Consider the following 27,949-nt stretch of genomic DNA (forward strand, 5'->3'; position numbering starts at 1 on the left):
TTAGAGAGAACCGAAATTTTAGTGGGGTCCAGAGGAGTCTTGGATAAATTAAAAACCAAATCTTTTATGACCGGCTGTTTTTGCGGCCTGCTTTGCCTGCGGTTTTGCCCGCCGCGCCGCGTGTACCTCCTCTTCCTCTGCCCACTGGAGGTTTCAGGCCAGTTCTTGTCTCTATCCCTAAAGGGAGAGCGGTATTAACTGATGTATGCGCCTGACCTTCTGCTTCACTTGCAGAAGTGCTTGTGCCCTCATAGTCGGTACAGCGCTGTCTGGGCCTGCGCTGTCGACTAGGGGCATTAACCCTCCTCTCTGGGGCTGATGTACTGAGCCATTGGTACACCTGGTTTTGTTCATAATCCAACTGGACCTTCCTTTTCTTCTCTCTTTTGAATTTTAACAATTCTCGGTGGTATGTGTCAATCTGCTTTTTCAACTTGGTGCTCCAATCCGTCTGTGTGTCATCACTTAATGTCGGTAAATTGGTTTCTTCAAATACACGGATTTTTTCACGTGTGAGTGCTAATTCTTTAGAGGACTCATCCACTACCAAAAGGACCAGGTCCATAGAGCATTTATTTAAAATGCTTACCCAGCGTTTGCAGAAAGCTGTATTATGTCTCCCGATGGTCGGGGCATTGTGTACCCGGAACCCCCGGGGTATCTGCTTCTCCTTGTAGTAGTCTGCTAGCGTTGAGGCATGCAACATGAAATCAATCTCTCTCTTCTTAAAGGAGATACCAGTCCCTATATAGGTCTGTGTTCTCGAATGCCAGGTCTTGTGTCTGTGATGACACGGCCTTCAGAATTGTGTCGACCTCCACATCTGAATAGCTGAAGAAGTCACCTGTGTCGACCTGTGAGAAACTCACTCCTGGTATGGATTGTTCCATGGTGCAATATATCACAACCCAGTGGCTACAATGATGTCAGCAGCCTCGATAACGGTGATGGTTCTATGCAGATGGGTGGATTCCCTTAATGAGGATAAAAAGGAGGTGATGAGGTGCCTTGTCCGGTAGAAAACTGGATCGCCACTTCCCAGCTCCCACCAATGTACAGTCCACAATGACCGGCACTCCCTAGATGTCCATCCAATAATGTCTTACCCGGTGCCTTCCTATTAGGAACAAGTCCTTTGGATACAGGTTTGTAGGCAAGAAGGTGGCACTCCAGGATTTGAATGAGTGAAAAAAAAGCAATTTATTTGCTGTACAAGTCCTCCGACATGTTTCGGGCACAATCCACCCGTCCTCAGGGATCAAAGTACAAACATTCAGTGACCGTATAAATACAGAAAGAAAACCCACCCCAACAATAATTAGTGATAACATTATACTCACCTGTGTTCCCCGGAGTCTGGCTTCCCGCCTGGCCTCCCACGCTTCCTAGCGCCGTGGGTGACGCTGGGCTCAGCGCTTCCACGCCGTCGGCGCTTTGCCCTGACGTCATCCCGCTTCCTGGCCGTCTGCGTGTCAGATGCCGGCAGCCAAGCCTCGCTCTGGTTCCCACAGGTTGCTATAGAAGAAAATAAACAAAACACAACATTATGAATACTGTGCAAAGTGCTTAAAACCCGCTGATGCAGTACATAGTACCCATCGGCTCAATAAGACAGTATATTATACTGAGTAGTGCAAAAATAAATATAATATAACAAACCAATATACATAAATAATGCTGTGCCTATGTGAAATGAATAAAAAATGTAAAGATTAAAAAAATGCATATTAGACCACACAATATGTAATGTTAATGAATTAACAGTTAATATAATTTTAAATCTGTAGATTTTAATATTTGGCTAATGCTGATAATATATTTTATGGGTAGGTATCCATTATGTTTTCAAAAGATGGTAGGCCTACAAAAAATGGTGCAATCCCATTTGCTCGTTTAAGCCTTTGGGTGAGATGGTATCAAGATGGAAAATCCATCTTGCTTCTGCCTGCAGAAGCATCCTACTTCTATTCCCACCTCTTTTGGGGATGGGGATGTGGTAAGCCTTTGGGTGAGATGGTATCAAGATGGAAAATCCATCTTGCTTCTGCCTGCAGAAGCATCCTACTTCTATTCCCACCTCTTTTGGGGATGGGGATGTGGTCAATAATTGACCACATCCCCATCCCCAAAAGAGGTGGGAATAGAAGTAGGATGCTTCTGCAGGCAGAAGCAAGATGGATTTTCCATCTTGATACCATCTCACCCAAAGGCTTAAACGAGCAAATGGGATTGCACCATTTTTTGTAGGCCTACCATCTTTTGAAAACATAATGGATACCTACCCATAAAATATATTATCAGCATTAGCCAAATATTAAAATCTACAGATTTAAAATTATATTAATTGTTAATTCATTAACATTACATATTGTGTGGTCTAATATGCATTTTTTTAATCTTTACATTTTTTATTCATTTCACATAGGCACAGCATTATTTATGTATATTGGTTTGTTATATTATATTTATTTTTGCACTACTCAGTATAATATACTGTCTTATTGAGCCGATGGGTACTATGTACTGCATCAGTGGGGTTAAGCACTTTGCACAGTATTCATAATGTTGTGTTTTGTTTATTTTCTTCTATAGCAACCTGTGGGAACCAGAGCGAGGCTTGGTTGCCGGCATCTGACACGCAGACGGCCAGGAAGCGGGATGACGTCAGGGCAAAGCGCCGACGGCGTGGAAGCGCTGAGCCCAGCGTCACCCACGGCGCTAGGAAGCGTGGGAGGCCAGGCGGGAAGCCAGACTCCGGGGAACACAGGTGAGTATAATGTTATCACTAATTATTGTTGGGGGTGGGTTTTCTTTCTGTATTTATACGGTCACTGAATGTTTGTACTTTGATCCCTGAGGACGGGCAGATTGTGCCCGAAACATGTCGGAGGACTTGTACAGCAAATACATTGCTTTTTTTTCACTCATTCAAATCCTGGAGTGCCACCTTCTTGCCTACAAACCTGTATCCAAAGGACTTGTTCCTAATAGGAAGGCACCGGGTAAGACATTATTGGATGGACATCTAGGGAGTGCCGGTCATTGTGGACTGTACATTGGTGGGAGCTGGGAAGTGGCGATCCAGTTTTCTACCGGACAAGGCACCTCATCACCTCCTTTTTATCCTCATTAAGGGAATCCACCCATCTGCATAGAACCATCACCGTTATCGAGGCTGCTGACATCATTGTAGCCACTGGGTTGTGATATATTGCACCATGGAACAATCCATACCAGGAGTGAGTTTCTCACAGGTCGACACAGGTGACTTCTTCAGCTATTCAGATGTGGAGGTCGACACAATTCTGAAGGCCATGTCATCACAGACACAAGACCTGGCAGTCGAGAACACAGACCTATATAGGGACTGGTATCTCCTCAAGAAGAGAGAGATTGATTTCATGTTGCATGCCTCAACGCTAGCAGACTACTACAAGGAGAAGCAGATACCCCAGGGGTTCCGGGTACACAAAGCCCCGACCATCGGGAGACATAATACAGCTTTCTGCAAACGCTGGGTAAGCATTTTAAATAAATGCTCTATGGACCTGGTCCTTTTGGTAGTGGATGAGTCCTCTAAAGAATTAGCACTCACACGTGAAAAAATCCGTGTATTTGAGGAAACCAATTTACCGACATTAAGTGATGACACACAGACGGATTGGAGCACCAAGTTGAAAAAGCAGATTGACACATACCACCGAGAATTGTTAAAATTCAAAAGAGAGAAGAAAAGGAAGGTCCAGTTGGATTATGAACAAAACCAGGTGTACCAATGGCTCAGTACATCAGCCCCACAGAGGAGGGTTAATGCCCCTAGTCGACAGCGCAGGCCCAGACAGCGCTTTACCGACTATGAGGGCACAAGCACTTCTGCAAGTGAAGCAGAAGGTCAGGCGCATACATCAGTTAATACCGCTCTCCCTTTAGGGATAGAGACAAGAACTGGCCTGAAACCTCCAGTGGGCAGAGGAAGAGGAGGTACACGCTGCGCGGCGGGCAAAACCGCAGGCAAAGCAGGCCGCAAAAACAGCCGGTCATAAAAGATTTGGTTTTTAATTTATCCAAGACTCCTCTGGACCCCGCTGAAATTTCGGTTCTCTCTAAGGGACTGTCGTTTGTTCCAAGCCATTCTCCAAATAAATTTCAGTGGAAAGTGGACTGCTTTAAATTTGGTCGCTCCCTCCGATTGAGAGAATTTTTTGGCAATAAAACCATTACTCCCATCACAGAGACGGACATTCCAGCACAAGTTAAAAAATTACAAGCAAAATCCACTTTCGACCCACAGACAACAAACCCCTCAATTAAAGCATTCACGCGCATGATGGAGTCAGCGGGCAATGTACAAAACATCGACTCAAGGAAACAACAAAATTTAACATCATTAGAAAGAGATGCCCTTGCTAGACTACAGAAACGCACAGACATTATTATCCGCAAAGCGGACAAAGGGGGAGCTGTAGTCGTATTAGAACTTTCGGATTATGTGGAGGAATGTAACCGCCAGTTATTGGATGATTCAACTTATGAGACTCTATCCTCGGACCCTACAAAATTATACAAAACTGAACTGGATAATCTGTTGTCAAGAGCGGTACTGGACGGGGACATATCGGGTGAGTTGGGCGCAGCCCTGCGCACGGAATACCCCCTTACACCTTTGTTTTACACCTTGCCGAAGGTGCATAAGTGCTTGGAGAGTCCCCCTGGCAGACCCATAGTGTCTGCACGGGGATCTCTCTATCAGCCTGTGTCAACATACTTGGACGCCTTACTAAACCCCTGCATACAGGGCACCAAATCCTACTTAAAGGACACTAATGCACTCTTGGACTCACTCAAGGCATTGGGGACTCTGCCCCATGAAGTTATCATGTGCTCGGCAGATGTGGTGGGGCTGTATACCTGTATCCCGCATGAGGAGGGCATGCGGGCGGTTGGTAGCCTCATTGAGTCTAATGTAGCGTATAAAGGTCCACCTGTGAAATTATTTTTAGAAATGCTGTCCCTGGTATTAACGAGAAATTACTTTTATTTTGATGGCAAGGTGTTTCGCCAACGACTGGGCGTGGCCATGGGGTCCAATGTGGCCCCGTCGTATGCGAACGCCTACATGAACACCGTTGATATTGATCTCTTTTACCAGGGGCCACAAGCCAACAAAGTATTGCTGTATTTACGATTTATCGATGATTTGTTGATATTTTGGACGGGCAGTGAGATGGAATTGAAAAATATCTTTGACACTCATAACAACTCGAGTAGTCCTGTGAAATTTACATATTTAATTAGCAGACAGGAAATTAATTTTCTTGATGTCACCATCGGCCTACACCAAAATGAGATTAATACATCTATCTTTGTTAAAAGCACTGATAGAAATACAGTGCTTCACTATGACAGCTGCCACCCTACGGCACTGCGACAGGGATTACCCTACTCGCAGATGTTGAGGGTGAGGAGGATCACCAGCAGCGAGGAAAAAGCGAACATTGATTTAATCAACATGCAAACTAAATTTGAACAGCGTGGCTACAAACAGAGAGACCTGTGTAAAATCCGTAATAAAGTAATGTCCACCAGTAGGGAAGATGTCCTTAAACCCGCTGATAAAAACAAAAATGTCACTGACAAAATCCCTTGGGTTACCCAATATGCGAATGGCAGTCAGGAGATGACCAAACAGGTCAAAAAAGAGTCGAATTATACGCACCGATAATTCCTTTTTCTTCCTAGAGATCCCATGGCAGCCATAACACTGGGATGTTCCCTTCCCCCATAGAATTAGACAGGATAATTTTTCTCTAGGACCGCCCACCTTGGGTATAATAGCCTCCTCTTCCTCCTCCTCCATGTCTTTTCATGTCTCCGAAATATGTCCTGGAGAAAAATACATAACATAGGGAGGGGAAAACCAGTGGCTGCCATGGGATCTCTAGGAAGAAAAAGGAATTATCGGTGAGTATAATTCGACTCTTTCTTCTACGATCCCCATGGCAGCCATAACACTGGGACATACCCAAGTAAACACACGGGAGGGCTAAATACTGCATGAATTATTTTATATATATATATATATATATATATATATATTCATTCGCCCATAAGGGCTTCTTGCAATACATGCGTCCCAAAGTGGGCTGTAGAAACGTTAAGTGAATAATGGTTTGAGAAAGTATGGATTGATGACCATGTTGCTGCCTTACAGATCTCAGCTGTTGACGCCTTCGCCTTATTTGCCCATGAGGTAGACACTGCCAGGTAGAGTGTGCCTGCACAATGGAAGGTGGTGCTTTGCCCTCTTTCTTATAAGCGAATAAGATGGTCTCTCTAATCCAACGAGATATGGTCTGCTTCACAGGCGCTTTGCCCTTTTTAATTCCTTCCGGAATCACAAACAGGTGCTTAGTTAACCTGAAGTTCTTCGTTCTTTCCAGATACAACGTTATCCCTCTCACCAGGTCTAACGTGTGCCAAGCCTCTTCATCTCTATCTTTAGGCTGAGGATAGAAATCAGGTAAGGTTATCTCCTGGTTCAGGTGAAAAGCTGACACCACCTTGGGAATGAAATCTTGATGTGTCCGTAAGACTACCCTATCAGGGAATATTATTAAATATGGTTCCTCCATCCACAGTGCCTGAAGCTCACTGACCCGTCGGGCTGAAGTCACAGCTACTAGAAATACCACTTTCCAGGTTAGATATTTTAGCGGGCAATCTTCCAGTGGTTCAAAGGGATCCTTTGTCAACACCGTCAGGAGCAGGTTTAGGTCCCAGGGGGCCACAATTGATTTAATCGGCGGTCTGATCCTCTTCATCGCCCTGCCGAACCTCTTAACAATTCTCTCTTCTGCTAGAGGTCTGTCCAATAACACACTTAGTGCAGATATCTGTGCCTTGATCGTTGCTGTGGCCGACCCCATATGGAAACCCTCAAACAAGAATTGCAATACTTGATCAGTCGGAATGTCCATAAAGTCATCTTTGAACTGTCCCCAACTGATAAACTTATACCAGGTTTTATAGTAAGCCTCCAAAGAAACTTTCTTCCTGGCTCTCAGCATCATCTCCGTCACCTGGGGTGACAAATTGTGTCTCTTTAGGATCTGCCGCTCAATTTCCATGCCTCTAGTTGTAAACTCGCCGGCTCTGGGTGCAGCATAGGCCCCTGATGTAGGAGGTCCGGCCTGCTTGGTAGCTGCCATGGTCCTTGTATCGCCATCCTTAAGACATTTGAAAACCAGGCTCTTCTTGGCCAATGTGGAAGAATTATCAGTACTAGTACTTGGTCTTCCCTGATCTTTTTCCGTACTTTGTTTATCATAGGGAATGGAGGGAACAGGTATCCCAGTTTGAACGCCCACTTGGTTGAGAAAGTGTCTAACGTCTTCGCCTGTGGATGATAATACTTTGCGTAGAATTCGCTCACCTTCCTGTTCGAATAGGTGGCCATCAGGTCCACTTCTGGCGTTCCAAAGATCCTTGTCATCTGTAGAAAAACTTCGCCGTTCAGCTCCCATTCCCCTGGCAATACAGTCTTGCGGCTTAGATAGTCTGCTATAACATTTTTCTTGCCTGGAATATAAATTGCCGAGATTGACCTTAGGTTCTTCTCCGACCACTTCATAATCTCTTCCGACATCCTCATTAATTTCAGACTTCTGGTCCCGCCTTGATGGTTTATGTGTGCGACTACGGTCACATTGTCGGACATAACTCTTAGATGTGTGCCACGAATCTTGGATCTTAATTGGCACATAGCTTCCCAGACTGCCTGCAATTCTCTGAGATTGGAAGAGTTCTTTGCTTCTTCCTTGGACCAAATTCCTTGGACCGACATCTTCCCGAGATGACCTCCCCATCCCACTAAACTGGCGTCCGTCGTCAGGACCAGGAACTGTGGGTTCTCTAAGCTTGAGGTCTTGTTTTCCAAGTCCTGAATCCACCATCTCAGAGATTGTTTCACATGACTCGATAACACTATCATATGATGATCTTTTAGGCCTCTTTTTAGCAAAGGCAGAAGGAACCACTGAAGCTGTCTCGAATTCCACTGAGCCCACGGAATCACTTTTATACAGGAAACCATCATTCCTAGTAACTGTACCCCTTTTATTAGGGGAATTTTCTTTCCTTGTAGGATTTCCAGAATTAACTTCCTCATTTTCATGCACCTCTCGAGTGATAGGGCTACAGAATAATTTCTGGTATCTATCCTTACCCCCAAAAAAAGAATATTTCTGGTCGGTATCAATTGACTTTTGTCTTTGTTTATCACCCATCCGTGGCTCTGCAGGGTTTCCATGACCAGATTCAGACTTCGCTTCACTCATTCCACTGAGCTCCCAGCTATCAATAAGTCGTCCAAGTATGGCCAGATCTGGACCTTCTGTTTTCTCATCTCGGCTACCAGCGTAATCAGAACCTTGGTGAAGACTCTTGGGGATGTTCTTAACCCGAATGGGAGGCACGTGAACTGGAGATGCTGACCGGCCACATAAAACCTCAGGAACCTTCTGTGTTCCAGACAAATTGGAATATGGTAATAAGCGTCTTTGAGGTCGATTGACACTAAGTATTCGTCCTGTCTTATGCCCGTCACTATGGATGACAGACACTCCATGCGAAATTTTATTTTCTTGATAAAACAATTCAGATCCCTGAGATCCAGGATCGTCCTGAATCCTCCACTGTTCTTTTCCACCAAGAATAGATTGGAGTAGAATCCTTTCTTGTGGTAAATTTTGGGTACTAACTCGATCGCTCCCTGCTCCAGTAGTTGACTTATCTTGGAGCATAAAGCTGACCTTTTTTCTTTTTCTATAGGTACCCTGGATGTCAGGAATCTGTTCTGTTGCGGAATTTCCATAAACTCGATATGATAACCCTGCTGGATTATCCTTAGTACCCATCTGTCGGATATGGTATTCTCCCATTGACTTCTGAACTGGAGGAGTCTGGCTCCTATCACTGTCTCTTGGACATAGTCATGATCTTCCTCTGTCAGACTGAAAGCGCCCGCGAAAGGGCTGACGAAAAGCTTGCCGCAAAGTATTTGCTCCACCTCTCCTAAAGTAGGGCCTTCCAGGCCTATAACTCCTAGAATCCCTATAGGATTGCTTGGTCGTGCTAGGGTACGGAAAGCGACTCTTCCTGTCCTGCGGGAGACGTACAGATTTTCCTCCTGACAATCTCTGTATCATTGTGTCCAGGTTCGAGCCGAAAAGAAATTTCCCTTCAAATTGCAGAGTAGTCAGCTTGTTCTTGGAGTTCGCGTCAGCGCTCCAGGGTTTTAGCCACAGGGCTCTCCTTGCTGTTACCCCTGCCGCCATGGTCTTCGCCGCAAAGGCCACTGAATCTAGGGAGGCCTCGCACAGGTAATCTATGGATTTCTGCATCACATCCAAACTCTTCAATACATAATGTTTAGAGATTCTTTCTTCTATGTCTGTCTGTAGGTTAGCTGCCCACAGTCTCAGGGCCCTGGACACTGATGCGACTGCTACCGTAGCTTTAAGAGACCCAGCTGAGGCCGTATGAACCTTTCTTAGTCCATTCTCAATCTTTCTATCCATTGAGTCCTTAAATGCTGCTGCGTCCTCTACCGGGATAGTAGACTTGGAGGTCAGCTCTGCTACAGCAGCATCTACCTTAGGGATAGAGCACCATCCCAGGAACTCGTCATCTTTATATGGGTACATCTTCTCAATACGATTCCCCAGAGTCAGTTTTTTATCCATATTTGTCCATTCCTTGGAAATGGTCTCCCTGACCATTTTGTGAACCGGGAAAGTTCTTCCCTTCTTCTCCCTATCCTCAAATAAGGGGTTCTTTGCCTCCGACGTGCCTGGTTCTTCTTTATAATTCATAGCTTTATAAATGTTTTTTAGCACATTTTCCACTAGTTCCAGATTAAAAGATCTCACATCTTCTAATTCGCCTTCATCTGTAGAATCCTTTCGGTCACCCTCTATTTCTTCAGTTGAGCCTTCCTCCTGGCTAAACTCTGCCTGGGTTCTGGATCTTTTCTGAGTCTGTGACTGCGCAAACTCCTGTTTTGACACAAAGGATTCTTTCATCCAGTCCATGAGTTCTCTAAGAACATCTGACTTCTTTTCTTTCTTCTCCAATTTGTCCTGTCTTGCCTCACATTCTCCACATAGAGATTTCTTTTGGGCAGATGCAAAGGATTTATCACATGACATGCAATTGGTCTGTATAAATTTCTTTTTGGCTGTTCTCTTCTTAGGAATAGCAGGTACATCCTCATCCTGTTCTATAGGCACACTACAAAGAAAAAACACTAAGTACTATTCTGTAGTAATGCTACAAAATAAAACAACTAATGCCCACAAAAACCAAGGGCTTACCTCTGAGGGGCATTATCTGGCTTATGGGGAGAAGGCTCATCCATGATGCACACAGCGGTCAGACAGCCAGGCACTGAGAATCCAGTGTAAAGCACGCTTGTTCCTTGCGTCTTTAAAAATGGCGCCTTAACCCTCCGTTCCCTGGTTCACCCTAGTTCAGGATGGCCAAGCGGAACCAATATGCTTCCCCTTGTTTCCGTGGGGAAGTATTTATCGCCCGTCCCCCAGCGTTTCAGGCGGAAGTGACGCACGCGCACACTTCCGCCCCGTCTGCCTGATATCTCTGGAGCGTGCAGACGCGGCTTCCAGCCGGTCTGCATCTACTCCACGTGGAGCGCGCATACAGCCCTGCTGCCTCCTGCACCATCACAGCAACAGGTACCTATGCTCCACGTGGGACATTACCATTATTCACAAGTGTACCATAGCGCTGTCCTGCACCACGCGTTGTATACAGGCAGGAACACTGTACTAACATAGCTAAAGCTAGTTAGACACTTCTTCTCCCCGGGGAGCCACCCCTTCAGCTCCATGCTGCGTGAGGTAACCCTGCTTAAAACAAACATAACAGCCTACTCTGTCCTAACTCTAACGGAGACAGGAAAAAAGACATGGAGGAGGAGGAAGAGGAGGCTATTATACCCAAGGTGGGCGGTCCTAGAGAAAAATTATCCTGTCTAATTCTATGGGGGAAGGGAACATCCCAGTGTTATGGCTGCCATGGGGATCGTAGAAGAAATTATGGCCTATCATCTCCACTGACAAAGACCTTATAGGCCTAAAAAATAAAAAGATCATGCCAGCATATAAGAGGGGGCGCAATTTGGCAGACCTCATTGTTAAAACAGATGTCACAGAATTGAATAAGAAGGCTGCTCCCCAACATTTCTTAAGCAGACCAGCTGGGTGCTACAGGTGTGTCGGGTGTACCACCTGTAGCTCCATGCTGGTGGGTAACACCATCGCTCACCCTCATACGGGGCGCAAGATAAAAATCAAATACCCGGTAACATGCACCACCCGCTATGTGGTATATGTTCTGTCTTGTCCATGTGGACTTTTCTACGTGGGCAAGACAGAATGCCAGTTTAAAGAACGGATGGCCAATCACCGTTCGGCCATCCATTACGCATTGACTTCAGGAGACAGTGATCAGCCAGTGGCTCGACACTGTGTTACCAAAGGACACAGCATAGGCAGCATACGGTCCAAAATTATTGACCAAATCCCCATCCCCAAAAGAGGTGGGAATAGAAGTAGGATGCTTCTGCAGGCAGAAGCAAGATGGATTTTCCATCTTGATACCATCTCACCCAAAGGCTTAAACGAGCAAATGGGATTGCACCATTTTTTGTAGGCCTACCATCTGTTGAAAACATAATGGATACCTACCCATAAAATATATTATCAGCATTAGCCAAATATTAAAATCTACAGATTTAAAATTATATTAATTGTTAATTAATTAACATTACATATTGTGTGGTCTAATATGCATTTTTTTAATCTTTACATTTTTTATTCATTTCACATAGGCACAGCATTATTTATGTATATTGGTTTGTTATATTATATTTATTTTTGCACTACTCAGTATAATATACTGTCTTATTGAGCCGATGGGTACTATGTACTGCATCAGCGGGTTTTAAGCACTTTGCACAGTATTCATAATGTTGTGTTTTGTTTATTTTCTTCTATAGCAACCTGTGGGAACCAGAGCGAGGCTTGGCTGCCGGCATCTGACACGCAGACGGCCAGGAAGCGGGATGACGTCAGGGCAAAGCGCCGACGGCGTGGAAGCGCTGAGCCCAGCGTCACCCACGACGCTAGGAAGCGTGGGAGGCCAGGCGGGAAGCCAGACTCCGGGGAACACAGGTGAGTATAATGTTATCACTAATTATTGTTGGGGGTGGGTTTTCTTTCTGTATTTATACGGTCACTGAATGTTTGTACTTTGATCCCTGAGGACGGGCGGATTGTGCCCGAAACATGTCGGAGGACTTGTACAGCAAATAAATTGCTTTTTTTTCACTCATTCAAATCCTGGAGTGCCACCTTCTTGCCTACAAACCTATATATATATATATATATATATATATACACACACATACACAAATTGATTCTAGCTTGTTTTTATACTTTTATTTCTTTGTTGCCACTTGGGGAATTGACATTTGCCTTTTTACGCTGCAAGAACCTTATAAGTATAAGAGATTTGTATTTCTGTAAACATATAATTTGATCTCTTTAACAATACATACATAGTTTGGTATATATACATATACGTTTAAATAAAGAAAAAAATAACTGAGTTTTGAGTCAACTGAGGTAAGCGCCGGTTTATCACCATATAAACTATATAAAACAATTGATAATCTAAAACCCAGAACAGACACATAAAGAACAAAATCATCAGGCAAAATTGTACTCAGATAACGAGGAAATAAATTAGGAGACAAGAATCGAAGTTAACACATAGGCAAGGTCGTAAACAGCCAGACATCTATTCAGGACTGTAATGTAGGTAGGCTTTGCTGTGGATAAAGGACTGAGAATAAATAGGATAATGTGATGCCAATATGATCACGTGTATAATGCTGCATGCTTACCTAGAAGAAGGATGCATGTATGTGACACGTGTGGATGATTCAATGTGATGTGCATATGTGAGCAGTCATATGGGCCGCTAATTTTTGACAACAAGTGCCAACGTGTGCCGGTTCCTATAATGAAGTGACCTGTTAGATATCCTGACAGTGTTATAGCAATAGCATCAATAGATGTGCTGTGTTCTACCGAGCATATTCTACAATATCCTTGAACAGAAAACTATGTCTGAATGATATCAATTGTCAAAGGACACCACTAACCACTAGATAAATAATATCAGCAAATAGATTCTATTTTATTCTTTTTGCCTTTTGTTAAATACATATTCCAGTTATTGAATTGCCCTTCAGCTTCTATGAACATTGCAGCCAAGAGAATAATTATAATATCACATTAAGTTTCTTATTTTGCAAAGGAACAAAAAAAAAGATTTTTCTTTGCTCAGCATTAACGTATAAATGCCCATTTTGATTGTAGTTTGCTGACCCATATAGTTTCAGTATTAGCATTATAAAAGACATATCTTGATACTACAAATTTTCTGCACATTACCTGAAAGATTTCTTTTCTTTGGTTTAGGAAGAGCTGTTTCACACAAAAAGAGCCTGTCTCATTAGCTTTCCCTTGGAGTTACAAATAGAGTGTAAGAAAAAAATGAGATCCAATACTTTGAAAACTAGCAAGATAACAGAGCTAAACGTTAACCTTTTACTTCAAACAAGGAAATTCAGAATTAAAATATACAGAGTAATTTGAGATTTGTAAATTAAATGAAGAATGTATATTTATATTGGGTATGACACTAAAGCCTGGTACACACCAGAACAATTAAGATCGGAAACAGATCGTAAGACGATTGTATGATCGTCTTGCGATCTGTTAAAGCACAGGATCTGCGCACGATCTGCATACCGATCCAATCTCAATCGGTACCCAGTTGAAAGGATCATTTTCAAATCCTATCTGCTGCAGGTAGGATCAGAAATGGCCCAAAACCTAATTTACATACAATTGGTCAAGACTGTCGGTGTTTTGAGGTCAAATCATTCTGGTGTGTACCCCATATTTGTTGTCTTCATATAAATCTTGGAATCTAGTATGGCTTTACAGAGTAATATTAGCAACAGATGATATTGATGACCCAAAATTGCTGACTCGCCTCTATTTAATTTTCAAGTGTTTTGAATTTTATGCAACTTTAAAGTACAGGCAGTCATTTTGAAACAATGCAGATATGTGTTGGTTTGGTTTAAATTTTCCTGAATTTTGCAAATCCGAAAAGTGAAATTTTTTCCAAATTTCATTATGATGGCTAAAAAATGACGATTTGAAACAAGATGGAAGATGATGTCCTGTGCGGATTTGTTCCAAAATAGTTTGTTCTATTTATATTTGTGAATGTAATAGAACTTCTTTCGTGTACAATGTTCCTCTAATCCCAAAGCACATGTAAAGGAAGATACATTTTTGTATCAGTAAAAAAGACCAAACCAATAAAACTTGTGGGTCTATTATTACAAGATACTCCTATTGGCTCATATTTGTCTTACATTCAACATATGTCAAAAAAACAAAATCGGGTTCTTTATCAGGATCCCCCATTCAAGGAATGCTCATGGAAATATATTTCATATCACCTCAGAGTGGAACAAGAGATAGGGATGTGCTTACTGTACATCAAGCTTACATAAAAAAAGTATGTGGTAAACTTATAATGGTATCTTTAAACATCAATTGGAAAGGGATACACTGACCGCTCCCGTATCCCAAATAATGTGCATACAAATGGTGCTCGCTTTCTGCTTACATGCATCTTGCAGATTGAAACATACAACAGTATCTTTTAGGTTCTCAGATGTATATGTGGGAAAATCATACATCGACTTCCATATAGAAGTCCTGGTTTGAAGAAGGGTGACCTGTGGCAGAGGTGGCACCCATTTCAATAACATAAACCACTTTTTGGCTAAAAAAAAGAGACAGAACCACTGGCAACAATGTGCCTATAGGAAAAATACAGTAGCAGCAGGAAGCCGATCAGATCTCACCACATACATGAGACACGCATCACTCTATCATCTGAGTGAAAGGACCCACAAGGCAGAAGCACAGGAGGATCAGCTTCCAGAGACATTGTAGAGCCTATGCAGGCCTAGTTGCTTCGATGGGCAGTTGATCTCAATGAAATGTCTGATGTAAAGGTAGAACAGATGTCCCACCTCAATCATAGCAGGAGATTCAGCTGCACAAGCTAAGGGAAGCTTTGTATAATCTGACGGCATGACTAATGTCCTAGTAGTTTAATACTATACTGTGCACACATTGGGCAAAGACCACCTCAGAAAAGGTTGTTACTGTATATAAATAGGTACCACACCTATTCCTTGAATGTGCTGGTTGTATGTGATGCTACACAGTTGTAGCTAGTTCTCCTGGTGGATGCCACAATACATTTATTCTCAGTGAGTCATTTAGTCTGGACTGAGATACAGTCCTCTTTTGACAAATTAGAGGAATTAGGGACTTAATAAAATAAGATAAATTAAGATAACTATAATACCTTATATTATACCTAATATATTGTTGGTCTTCCTTGAAAAATTGATCATTCATTTTGATAAACAGCATCTTCTCCACATTTTGCAGAAGCAACCTCCTACGCCACTTGCTGACCAGGTTCCCGCCTGCAATAAAAACTCCTTCGGAGTACACACTGAAAGGGGGTACAACTCTGGTAACATAGAGCCAGTTTGTACAGGGACTTCCAGATTGCCTCTTTTTCCTGCCAGTACAGGTATGGACTGTCGGATATATGGTGACAGTAGACATGTCAGCAATTGTTGGCAGGTCCTCCAGTTTGGACTAGAAGTCCAAACTCGCTCCTGCCTGCCCTGCATTACTGCCATTGGGTCAGGTAGGAAATTTGAGCTGTTTCCTTGCAGACACAGGTGTGGGAGAAAATGACAGAGGAGCTGTTGCCGTGTCATGGTTCACTTCAGATGACAATCTCCTAACCAGCAGGTCTTTGCACCACTGTAGATTTGTGTCTGTCAGAAACAGAGACACAACATATGCTTTAAACTGAGGATCAAGCATGGTGGCCAGAATGTATTCCTCTGACAAGCGTATGAAGGGCTTCTTACACAAGAGCTACATGCTTTGTGAAATCGCAATGCTTATAGCTCCTCCTTCACTTTCTCCAGCTGTTTTTGCACAGCATGATCAGGGGAATGACTCAAGCTGGCAGTATCAGAACTGACTTCATGTGTGGAAATTGAAACAGCTGAAGAACCTTGCCCAACACAGAAATCAGTCTCCACTGTGCTTGAGTCACCCATGACATAGTCAAAGGAGGGGGTCCTTTGACTATGTCATGGGTGGCTTTGTATGCTTAAATGGCCTTTTGCTGCTCCTCAATCCTCTGCAGGACATAGAGGGTGGAGTTCCTGTGTGACAAACTCTTGTTTGAGGTGATGGTATTGCAGGTTCAGGAGTTTTGGATGGTGCTCCAGTCTTTGACAGGCAGTGAAAGAATGGTGAAAGTGCCCCCGTAATTTTGTGGGCCACTGCAAGCATCTCCTGCATGCTCCTGTCACTTTTAAGGAAATGCCGCCCCACCAAATTTATTGTGTGGACAAAACACGGCACATGTTGTAATTTACCCATATGTAAGTGACAGTGGGTACAACTGCATTTTTCAGGACACTGAGGACACTTTTTCACACATCTCTGTACATCCTGGGTATCGCCTGCCTAGTGAAGTGGAATCTAGATGGGATTTGGTACCAGGGACAATACCTCCATCAATCGTCTAAAATCCACTCCACTGATGGCAGACACTGGATGCACATCTAACACCAACATAGCTGTCAATGCCTGAGTTGGCCATTGGATGACTGCTGTCATACTTTGTCCCCATTGCAAACAACTGTTGGATGGTGAATTGCTTAGTGAAAGGTGTAGCAGTATAGGATCCTCCAGGGGAATCCCGGCTAGATGAGGAGTCAGTCATGCAGGTGACATGGTCTACAGGACTACCTCTGATCCGGATCGAGGAGGAAATTGATGAGGAGTGACTTGCTGGTGTGGTTTTCAGGTGCTTGGGCCAAGGCATTTAGGTGTCCCTGGACTGCTTACGGTCATAGCCACAGTTCCTGAACTAAACAGTGACTTATGAACGAGCTTCGGGTGACGCATAAGGGAGGATGTCTCTACGTGGCCAGCATCATGATCCCTGCTTATTGCAGCTTTACATAAGCTACATATGGCAAGACAATTGTTGCCTGGATGTATATAGAAATAATTCCAGACCACAGAGGTGGCAAAGTCTTTTTGCATCCCACGGACAACTGTCTGGCCCAGTGCCTCATTTAAACAAACCACATCATCATCAGCAGCATCCTCCTTGTCAACTTGGAATAGTATGTCTCTAATTTATTCTTGATACTTCTAATATGCTCTTGAATTCGTATTTTGAGCTGACACTTAGTTTTTCCTACATATTTTTTGTTACACGTACATTCCAACATATAGATGACCCAACTGGAATTACAATTTGTCAGATGTTTTGACTGATAGGTTCTGGATTCATCTGAATTTTTAAAACTTCTAAAATCTGGATGAGCGAATTTACAGATGTTGCATTTATTACATTTATAAAAGCATTTTAGCTGCTTCCACATATTATTATGTTTAGTTTCTTTCGCTGGTAACATGCTCGGAGCTAGCAGATCCTTAAGATTTTTAGCTTTTTTATATATATAATACCTGGTTTCTGCGGTAAGATCTGATCTAACACAGGATCCATTTTTAAAATATTCCAATGTTTTTTTCAGAGCCTTATGTATCTCTATCCTGAGTGTTAAAAGTCGTAATAAAATTGATGTCATTCCTGTTCGGTTTTTCTTTCTTTTTATACTTCAGTAGATCCTTCCTTTCTACTATAGCTGTTTTTTCCATCACCATCGTTCATTACTGCATCTGGATATCCTCGATCCTCAAAACGTTTTCGATAGATCCCTACTTGTGTAGTATAATCATTTGGTTCTGTGCAATTTCTTTTGACTCTTGAAAACTGCGAGAAAGGTATATTGGTTTTCCATTTTCTCATGTGATTGCTTTTGTAATGAACATATGAATTCGTATCTACTGTCTTAATGAATGTTTTCGTTAAAACCTTATGTTCCTTTGACATTAAAACCAAATATAAATATTCAATCTCTTCCTTTTGGATGTTAAAAGTGAAGGACAGATTAAAATCATTCACATGTAGATATTCCATGAATTGGGCAAACTCAGAGGGGTTGCGATTCCAGACGATAAGTATATTGTCTATATTCCTTTTATATAGAATTATTTTATCGGCAAATTGATTTTTCTCATATATGTTTTTGCATTCCCAACTCCCCATGTGCAAATTTGCAAAACTGGGTGCGAAAACCGTACCCATAGCTGTCCCACAAACTTGGATGTAAAAATCTTCTACAAATTTAAAATAATTATGCTTTAAAATGAACCCGATTAAAGTGCAAATGAAGATTTTATGTGTTTCTTCTAATGTAGAATCTTTGTCTAAAAACTCTTTGCATGATGAAATTCCCTATATATATATATATATATATATATATATATATATATATATATATATATATATACTAGGTAATTCATCGCACCCTCCGGGCGCTCTTCACACCGTCGTAAGGGGCTACACCCCATTAAAAGTAGAAATATATTTGAGTGTGACGTATGTTTGTTATTTGGTGAAGGATGTGCTTAAAGTCTATGTGAGGGTACCTCTTGACATGTTGCACATGAAATACACCTTATTGTGTACTTGGCTTTATTATATCTGCTATAAAGCTCAAGCACAGATAACAAATACAATATACACAAACAATGTAACTTTATTGAGAATGAACAGATGTCTCCTCTGGGCAGGACTTTCTGCAAATGAAAAGGTAAGCACATGCTTTAAAGAAATTGTTTCTCTTTTGTAGTTCAACATTAGCAGATAATGTTTTCTAGATACAAAAATGCTTCTACTGTAGTTTAAGGATTAGACTAAAGGTCAGTACTGATGGCATAATGGTTAGTATTACTGCCTCACAGCACTGAGGTCAAGGTCATGAGTTCAATTTCCACCATGGCTCTAACTGTGTGGAGTTTGTATATTCTCCCCTTACTTGCATGGGTTTACTCCGGGTACTCCGGTTTCCTCCCACAATCCTAAAATATACTGGTAGGTTAATTGGTTCCCAACAAAATGAATCCCAGAATGTTTGTGTGTGCGTGTATATGTGGAAAAAGGCCTATTGGCTGAAATGTGTTGGTACACTCCTTACTCCTTACAGAACCACCCACATCAGCATAACCTGCCCTCACAGTCTCCTCCTAGCCGGGAGTAGAGTGCACAGACCCATCCGAACACATCACTGACTCCGGGCACACATCACTGACTCCGGGCAGGCCGAACTCCCGCGAGAACGACCCGGAAGTCGCACTGTCTCAGGGTCTGTGGAGCTGGGCGCTGCCATTCATACACAGCAGATGCCATCAGAAGCAAGCTTCAGACGTGGCAACCTCAGACGTGGCAACCTCAGGCAACCAGGAGGGTAAGCAGCAGTCAGCGGGACGCCACTCTCTGCTTACCTATTAACTCTTCATTATCTGGAGTTTGTCGTCTCATGTCTCCAATCAATTTTTCTGGACATTGTTATTAATATCATTAGTGATTTTAACTTTTCACCACCTTTTAAGTTTAGTTTAGATTTGCATTCTTTTCCATCACCCCAAGCAAATCCATTCGGCGCCACAAACGCGCCCACCCCCATCCCTATCAGAGACTGCTGCGGTCATCTGCTATTGGACATCGGTCCCATTCCAGGGCCCTATGGTTTAAAGGGTTCCCTTCAGATACCCTTAAGCCCCGCACTAAGGCCAGGCAGAGTGATACCTCCCTGGCCTTATTCCTGTGAGATACCAAGGACTGGACATTTGCATGTCACTTTAGTTATTATCAAATAAATTAATTTATTTTAGACATCATTGTTTCATTCCATTTCTTTACAATTGATCCACATCAGACATATAACACAAGGGTGAGTGCTATGTATACCTTTTTTTTCTGCAGGGAATATAGATTGTAAGCAGGGCCGGCGCCACCACTAGGCAAATCTAGGCATTTGCCTAGGGCGCCAGCCACTGGAGGGCGGCACTTCGCCCCTCGCCTCTCGCATGGTGGCTGCAGGGGTGTCCGTGCCGGGTACCTGCGGTACTGTGTGATCTGGCGGCGGGGTCCCTGCAGTGATGCGCGCTATCCGGCAGCCAGGCGGCGGCGCGGGAAGCGCTGCTGGGTTTGAAAACATTCCGCATGCTGATTGGCTGAGATTCAGCCAATCAGCTTACGGCGAGTTTTCAAACAAATCAGCGCTTCCCGCGCCGCCTGGCTGCCGGATAGCGCGCATCACTGCAGGGACCCCGCCGCCAGATCACACAGTGCCGCAGGTACCCCCCCCCCGTAGGCACCGGGGCGCCCCACCTCCCCTCGCCTCGGGCGCTCCGGTGCCTTGCACCGGCCCTGATTGTAAGATCCAATCAGGAACTGATGTGACTGGGGACATATTCTCTGTAAAGCGCTGCAGAGAATGTGTGCGCTATATAAGAAACTGTTAATAAATAAATACAGAAATAAAGGTGAGTACACACTATACAATACATTGTTAATAATATGCATGTTAACAATATATTGTGTATATCGGTAAGTCTGTATACAATATATCGTTAATGACGTTCCCACCATCATTAATGATGTCCTCAATTGCCTGATCATCATAGGGAAATTTAGTGGTCAGGTCACCCCTCAACAAAACATTGTTGGTCGCCTCCCTTCATGTCACTGCCTCGTACATGCATACTATGGGTTGTACACATGCGCAATCTATCGATAATCGCTCGGCCTACAAATTCACAGCCATGCCATCAGGTCTGAAATTAGCTTTTTGTCTTATCATGCAATATTAATTTTATAAGTAATAAAAAATAGCATTTTAGGTAAAAAGTAATAGATTTATTGATTAGCTACATTTCCATAAAAAAACACATACACTTATATTTGTATTCAGTTTGCCACTTCTGTAAAAATCAACATTACAACTAAAATATTATCCAGTTATCAGTTATCACATTTTGCAGAAATTAAAACTGGCTTAAACAATATTTGCTTTCCTGAAGAGTAATAAAAATGAAGCAGTGAATGAATAATGTTATTTGTGAATTGTTGCTCGTCCTGCAACATGAGTCACTGCCATGATTTGTAGCAGTCATTAGTCATTATTGAGACAACCATTAAAGCTCTTTCCTTTTCTTAGGAAAAATATGAAAGTTTACTTTTTAACCAATTATTAAAATGATTATTTACACAGCTCCATTCATATTCCATGGCTTTGTACGATGAATATGTAATCATTCAGAACTGTACAAAAAATAAATCATAATCTTGTGCTATAAAATCTGGAGCAAATCTATTAAGCTGCTACATCAACAATGCAAACATAAAAAAATCAAATGATTGTGTAGGTAATAAGTCTAGTAACTATATCAGCCAATGTTTCTATTTAGTACTATATAAGATAAGCTGATACTCACTCAATCTATTTGGATGCCAAGTCTTCACCGTCAATGTTTCATAGCAAATGTACTAAATGAGAAGACAATAAATGTTCCCAACCTGACGGGGAGTACAGTATGCCATAACATAGGACATAACATAACATAACAAGGACAGTAATAATTTTTGTGTGTCACTGAGAATGCGTCCAATACACAACAGGCCCTCCTATAATTATTGCATGTGTCACACACCGTGGGTTTTTTCTGATTCACTCGCAAAGGCACAATCACTCTCTAATGGACAAAACCATATACACTGCAGGTGGGGCTGATGTAACATGTGTAGAGAGAGTTAGATTTGGGTGGGAGGTGTAATTCAAACTGATATCTATATTGCAGTGTAAAAATAAAGCATCCAGTATTTACCCTGCACAGAACAATAAAACTTCCAAATCTCTCCCTGCAAATGTTACATCAGCCCCACCTGCAGTGCATATGGTTTTGTCCATTAGAGAATGATTGTGCCTTTCCGAGTGCATCAGAATAACCCCCTGTGTACCCAATAGACAACGGGCACCCCTGCTGTATTGTGTGTGTAAAGGTGGGTATACACGGATAGATGTGTCCAACGATTCGATCTCGCTAACGATTAGGTCTGAACTCCTGAACCAACGATTTCATGTGAAATGTGAAACGATTTAGCTAACGATTGGTAGCAAACGACCGGTCGTTAGCGAGTCGATATCGTTGGTCGTTCCTCTTAAAACACAGTAGATTGATCTACTGTCCTTTGAATTTTAAATAATGGGAGGAATAATGGGTGTGACTAAAAACAGGGTAGACAAGCATCCTCCATTGTACCTCAGAGCAGTTTTGTTGTTGGAGAGGTTAGGTGTATACCGGATTTTTCCAGCTACTGCAGTGCTTTTGCTTTTGTTAGCAAAGTGTGATTTTTGCGCGCTGTTTCCTCCTTCACCATGCGGTGCTCCTCTCCACGCAGCCAGGGTGGGACAGGTTGACGTAATGGAGGAGGGAAGTGGTTTCCTAGTCGTCAGCCAAACCCAAATTGTTCAGTGAAGAAATGATTAGCAAAACGATTGTGCACATCGTTAGCGATTGGTCGCTGATCTTTCTGCATGCAGGAAAGATCAGCGAGCTCTACTAACGACTGGCGGGTGCGCGCATCGCTGGCCATATCGTTCCTAAACACGGAACGATTTGAACGATTGGTCTTTTCGATCGATCGGGAACGCCCAGATCTTTTGCCAAATCTATCCGTGTATACCCACCTTAACAAAAAGTCAGTGTGCCCTATACCCAGTATTATGTGTCAGTGTGCCCAATACACAAGAGGCACCCCTGTAATTATTGTGTGTGTCAAATAGAGTGTACCCAATACATTACAATAATACAGGCCGTCATGTGTCACACAGTGTGATCATTTAAATTCGCTACAGGCAGCACAGCAAACACTGGACTTAACTGATACGGCAGTATGCCAATTAAGCACTGAGCAGAGCAAATCAAATCACCACCCCACACAACACCATTCCAAAGCACAGCACAGACACTCATAGCTAAAGTATGTCCTCTCTCTACCCCTCTCCAGGACCAGAGTGAAATGGCGCCGAGATGCAGTCCATATATATCCACTTGCAGTTTGAACTCACTGATGATGAGCACACTTGCACCTATAAACCAGGAGTGGTCAATTGTTTGTCCTGATTAAAAACTATCTTAAAGACAGGACTACTTTCACATACTGGAGGAATGATAGAAAGAGCCACCTGCTATAGTGTATAATCTTCTTTGGATCCCATTTTCTGGGGAGTATCACTGGCCAGATAGGGACACCACAACCCAAACTGGGAATAGTACATATTGGGTACCAGCATTGAGAAGGAATAACAAGGGAGACACAATATTGACCTTGAATATACAGTAAATTCCTTTATTACAGGGTTCCACCTGATAGATGGTTGACCCATTATTGAACTGACTAACTATCAAGTCCTAAAATATACCAAGAGAATCCACACAACAATACCAGTTGAACCCTTATAAAGCCTAGATTTGATTAAATGTATAAACATCTACACCCCTGATGATGTCTCGCAGCGAAACGCGTCGGACACATGTTTCATCAATGATCTAAAGAAATCCACATCAATGACAAGAAATTGACACGATAAATCCTTTTTAATATTATGTTTTAATAAATGTTTTATGCATAAAAACTGATTTTTGTGTATGGATTTATAAAGTAAGGAAAGACAGGAATGACCTGTGATCACTTTAGGGCACTATTGTGGGTATTTTTGGATTGTGGAAGCCCCACTAGTAGGGAGTTAAGTGTTATTGGCGACCACCTTTCTATTTATAATAGTAGCACAATTCTAGAGTTTGTGTTTGTTTTATATTTATTTATTTATTAACAGTTTCTTATATAGCGCAGCATATGCTGTAGCGCTTTACAAAGGAGACAGTGATACAACAAACAGGGTATTTACAGACAGTCAAAAGGTAGGAGGGCCCTGCTCGCAAGCTTAATATATATATATATATATATATATATATATATATATATATATATCACAAACCATAAAACTCACGAGACCTGTATTTTATATATATAAGAATTAATACAGTGCGCAATTGGTGAATAGTATGAAATGGATCTACCGTTCCCACAGTCTCTATGAGTCCTCAGTCACAGTTCAATCCTGTGTTTCTGTTGCACTCAGATCTCCCCTCAATCCGGCAGCTCTGTTCTCCTGTGTCCAAACATGTGTGTGAATCTAGAAGTGTAATAAGAACAGGTGCTCCATAGTGCAGATAAAAGATAGTAAAACAGTTTATTGATGTACAAACACAGATAGGGATAGGGTCACGTACCAAGACAGGCGGTATAGTGTACAACAGACAAAACAGCATATGTCGGTGCCCGGCACCTTGTAATCCTTGGAGCTGGTTACACCATGAACTCCTTCATTCTACTGACATCGCTAGGCCACGCCCCAACGCGATTTGTCATCTATTTCGTCATATATATAAAATACGGGTCTTGTGAGAATCTGACAACGAGATGATGATATTTTGCCTTGTTCCGGCTTCCAAATTTGGGAGGGAAAACCTGAATGTACACATGTCTGGTAGCATTCAGATTACAAATATCCAAACGCACTCATCCCTACTACTTATGAGTAATTTTCTTCTCATGATATAACAGAGTCCTGCTCATTACATCAAACAAGTACTGCAAACATATTTATATATAAATCATCAAACAAACATTGTAACACTTACATACAAAAGATCAAATGAGCATTGCAAATATACATACAACACATCAGTGATATTGGAGGACAATATTACAGATGCTGTAGGTCTGATGCTCATTTACACATACAGTATGCAACATCTCTAGGATGCTCATGCTGTTTCTCTACTCCAATACGTCCGAGTCTTTTGTCAATACACTCATCATTATCAATGCCCAATTCTATGTATAATTTCCAAAACTAGAAAAGTGACAAAAAACTCAGAAGCAGACACAATATACTGTACATAAATATATTATGCTATCCCAAAATACAGTCAACCACCCAACAAGTTGTAGAGTAAGTTTCCATTTAAATTTAAGAAGTCGGAAGAGAAAGTAACTGGTCTTTTGTGTGGGTAATGACCTAATGAACTGATTTGAAATAAAAAATTTACATTTTGTTGTAAAAAATCAAAAGTTATTGCTTGAGGAATTGGTGGGTGCCGATATTTCCAACTGTCAGAAATATCTGGAAACACATTTAATATCCCCATAGGGTTAATTTACTAAAGCTTCTCAAAGGGAAAAGTGTGGATGTTGCCTATAGCAACCAATCAATAGCTGTCCTTTTCTATAGCGGAAATCTAATAGTAGATAGTGCAAATCTAATGTGTTTACTGCAGCATTCGATGTTCATCTCCTGCCTGAACCCAGGGCCGGTGCAAGGCACCGGAGCGCCCCAGGCGAGTCAGTGCCGGGGGGAGGGAGGGGGGGGGGTGGTACCTGTGTAAAAAAATGGCTGCCCCGGCGTCCCTGCAGTGCTGGGGCGGTCAGGGGTGTCCGTGCCGTAGGGGTACCTGTGGCACCGTCATGTGTATAAAGCTGGCTGCGGCCGGCGGGGTCCCTGTAGTGAATAGCAAATAACTAGCGCTAGTTATTTGCTATTCACTACAAGGACCCCGCCGGCCGCAGCCAGCTTTATACACATGACGGTGCCACAGGTACCCCTACGGCACGGACACCCCTGACCGCCCCAGCACTGCAGGGACGCCGGGGCAGCAATTTTTTTACACAGTTCGCTGGGGGTGAGGGGCGAACTGCCGCCCTCCAGGTGCCGGCGCCCTAGGCAAATGCCTAGAGCTGCCTAGTGGTGGCGCCGGCCCTGCCTGAACCCAGTGTTGATCTAATAGCAAATTTTCCTGGTACAGTATATATATATATATTTTTTTTTTCTCTACTAGTATCTACTAGTCTCTCTGATTCTCTTTGCTCAAGGAATCATAATCATAAGATAATGTCTTGACAGAAGCATAAGTCTTTTCTACTCATAAGTGTGGTACAGAAATGTTTATTTCTGCAAAAGACAGATATGTCTAACTCTACCGTAGGCCCACATGGTCAAGTAAGTGCTGTCAAAAGTGAAATTAATATGCATATCATAAGTTCTCTTCCAAAATCTGCAAGCAAGTGGTTTATAGTTCAGTGAATGCTTTGGAAAACATTTGTCTGCTCTGCTGAAAAATGAGTTTGAGCCAAAAGAAGACATCAGCCTTGTAATGGCATCTCATGTTTTAAACAATTTAATTAGCTTGCAGCTGTAGAATCAGTAAGGTTACATTTGGCACTATTTAATGTATATTTAATTACATGTTTTTGAATGCTCGGCAAAATCTGAATACCACATTGTCAGCTGAATTAAACTATCCTCTGACTATAGCATTGCTTTCTGTGTACAAATGCATAATACATAGCCTAAGAAGCTCTGGCTTAATCTATTACTGTGTATTCACTGCATCCTATATTGATGCCTCTATCTTTACTTGCAGGTGAACTAGGGATGGAAAGCCAAACACTTAATTGATTTCAAAAGGATCAGATTGCATCAAACCCACTTTAAATCCATTAGAACCAGGAGTAAAAATAGTTATTGAATTAAAAAATGATGATGTGAGCTTAAAGTTGCCATAAATAGTGCTAATTGGTTATATAGCATATCAGAACTTAATTATGGCTGCAGCAAAAACAGACCATTAGACGCCTTTAGAAAATGAAGCATTTTGAATTTGTTCATAGACTATTTTCTATTTCTGCACAAATTATACCAATGCTGATAATGTGAATGTTTCCTATTTTAATTCATAATTGCTTGACTACAGCAAATTTCTACTACCAAATGACCAATTCTTTGTTTGTCAAGACTTTTTTTTTTTTGAGAGGGACAAAGATTGGAAGGAAAGCATAGCTTTTATTTTTAAGAGCATCACATAGTAAAAGCTAGATAAAATATTGAAAGCAGCTCTTTCCATGATACTCTGAATTGTATCCATGGTTACTGTCATGCAATTAGTGCAACACCAGGAGAACTGGCCTTCAAGAGATACTGAGAGTTATGTATAAACGGTCCATGCAGGACTTTATAACCACAAGTGTATTCTTTAGAAAGGAGCTCAGAAATGGAGTATTCGTGGTCATTTTCATTAGCAGTAAGTCAATAATGAGTGGATTTAATTATAATAATTAAAGTCTATGATTTTACATTTATGGGTAGACCTATTCAGAATCCTGCTTTGGGATACAGCCAATTGACTTAAACCTTTATAAATGTATCAATCTAAAGAATTAGAATGTGTATTTAGCCCATAGCATATACTCATAGTATCAGTGCACTCTCATAAGTCTTTCTTTCATATAAGAATGGGTACAGACTGCAAATATATGAAGGTGCTTATGATTTTGCTTCCTGTTATATATCTTTAAATGGTGCAGAATGTCTCAGGTATCTTCCCATGGAAACTCTCCTGGAGGGTAAAACAAATGACAAATAGGTTTCTCCCAGGTATGACCAATACAATTTCAGAAATGTGATCTTTCATTTTATTTAGGAATAACTTTGTATTTGTTGACCTCTTCAGACTAGTTTTAGAAATTATTTATATGATGTAACAAATACATTTGTGTAAGCATTATCACATCAAATATTAAACATCTACCTAAATACCAAAGTAGTTTTACTATTTTCATTCCTCTTGGATGCTGTATTTTCACATACACTAAATATACGAAGCCCTCCAGTCCAAACAGAACTACTTCAGAA

The sequence above is a fragment of the Crinia signifera genome, chromosome 8 (assembly GCF_055691185.1).
Source record: "Crinia signifera chromosome 8, ASM5569118v1, whole genome shotgun sequence".
Lineage (NCBI taxonomy): Eukaryota > Metazoa > Chordata > Amphibia > Anura > Myobatrachidae > Crinia > Crinia signifera.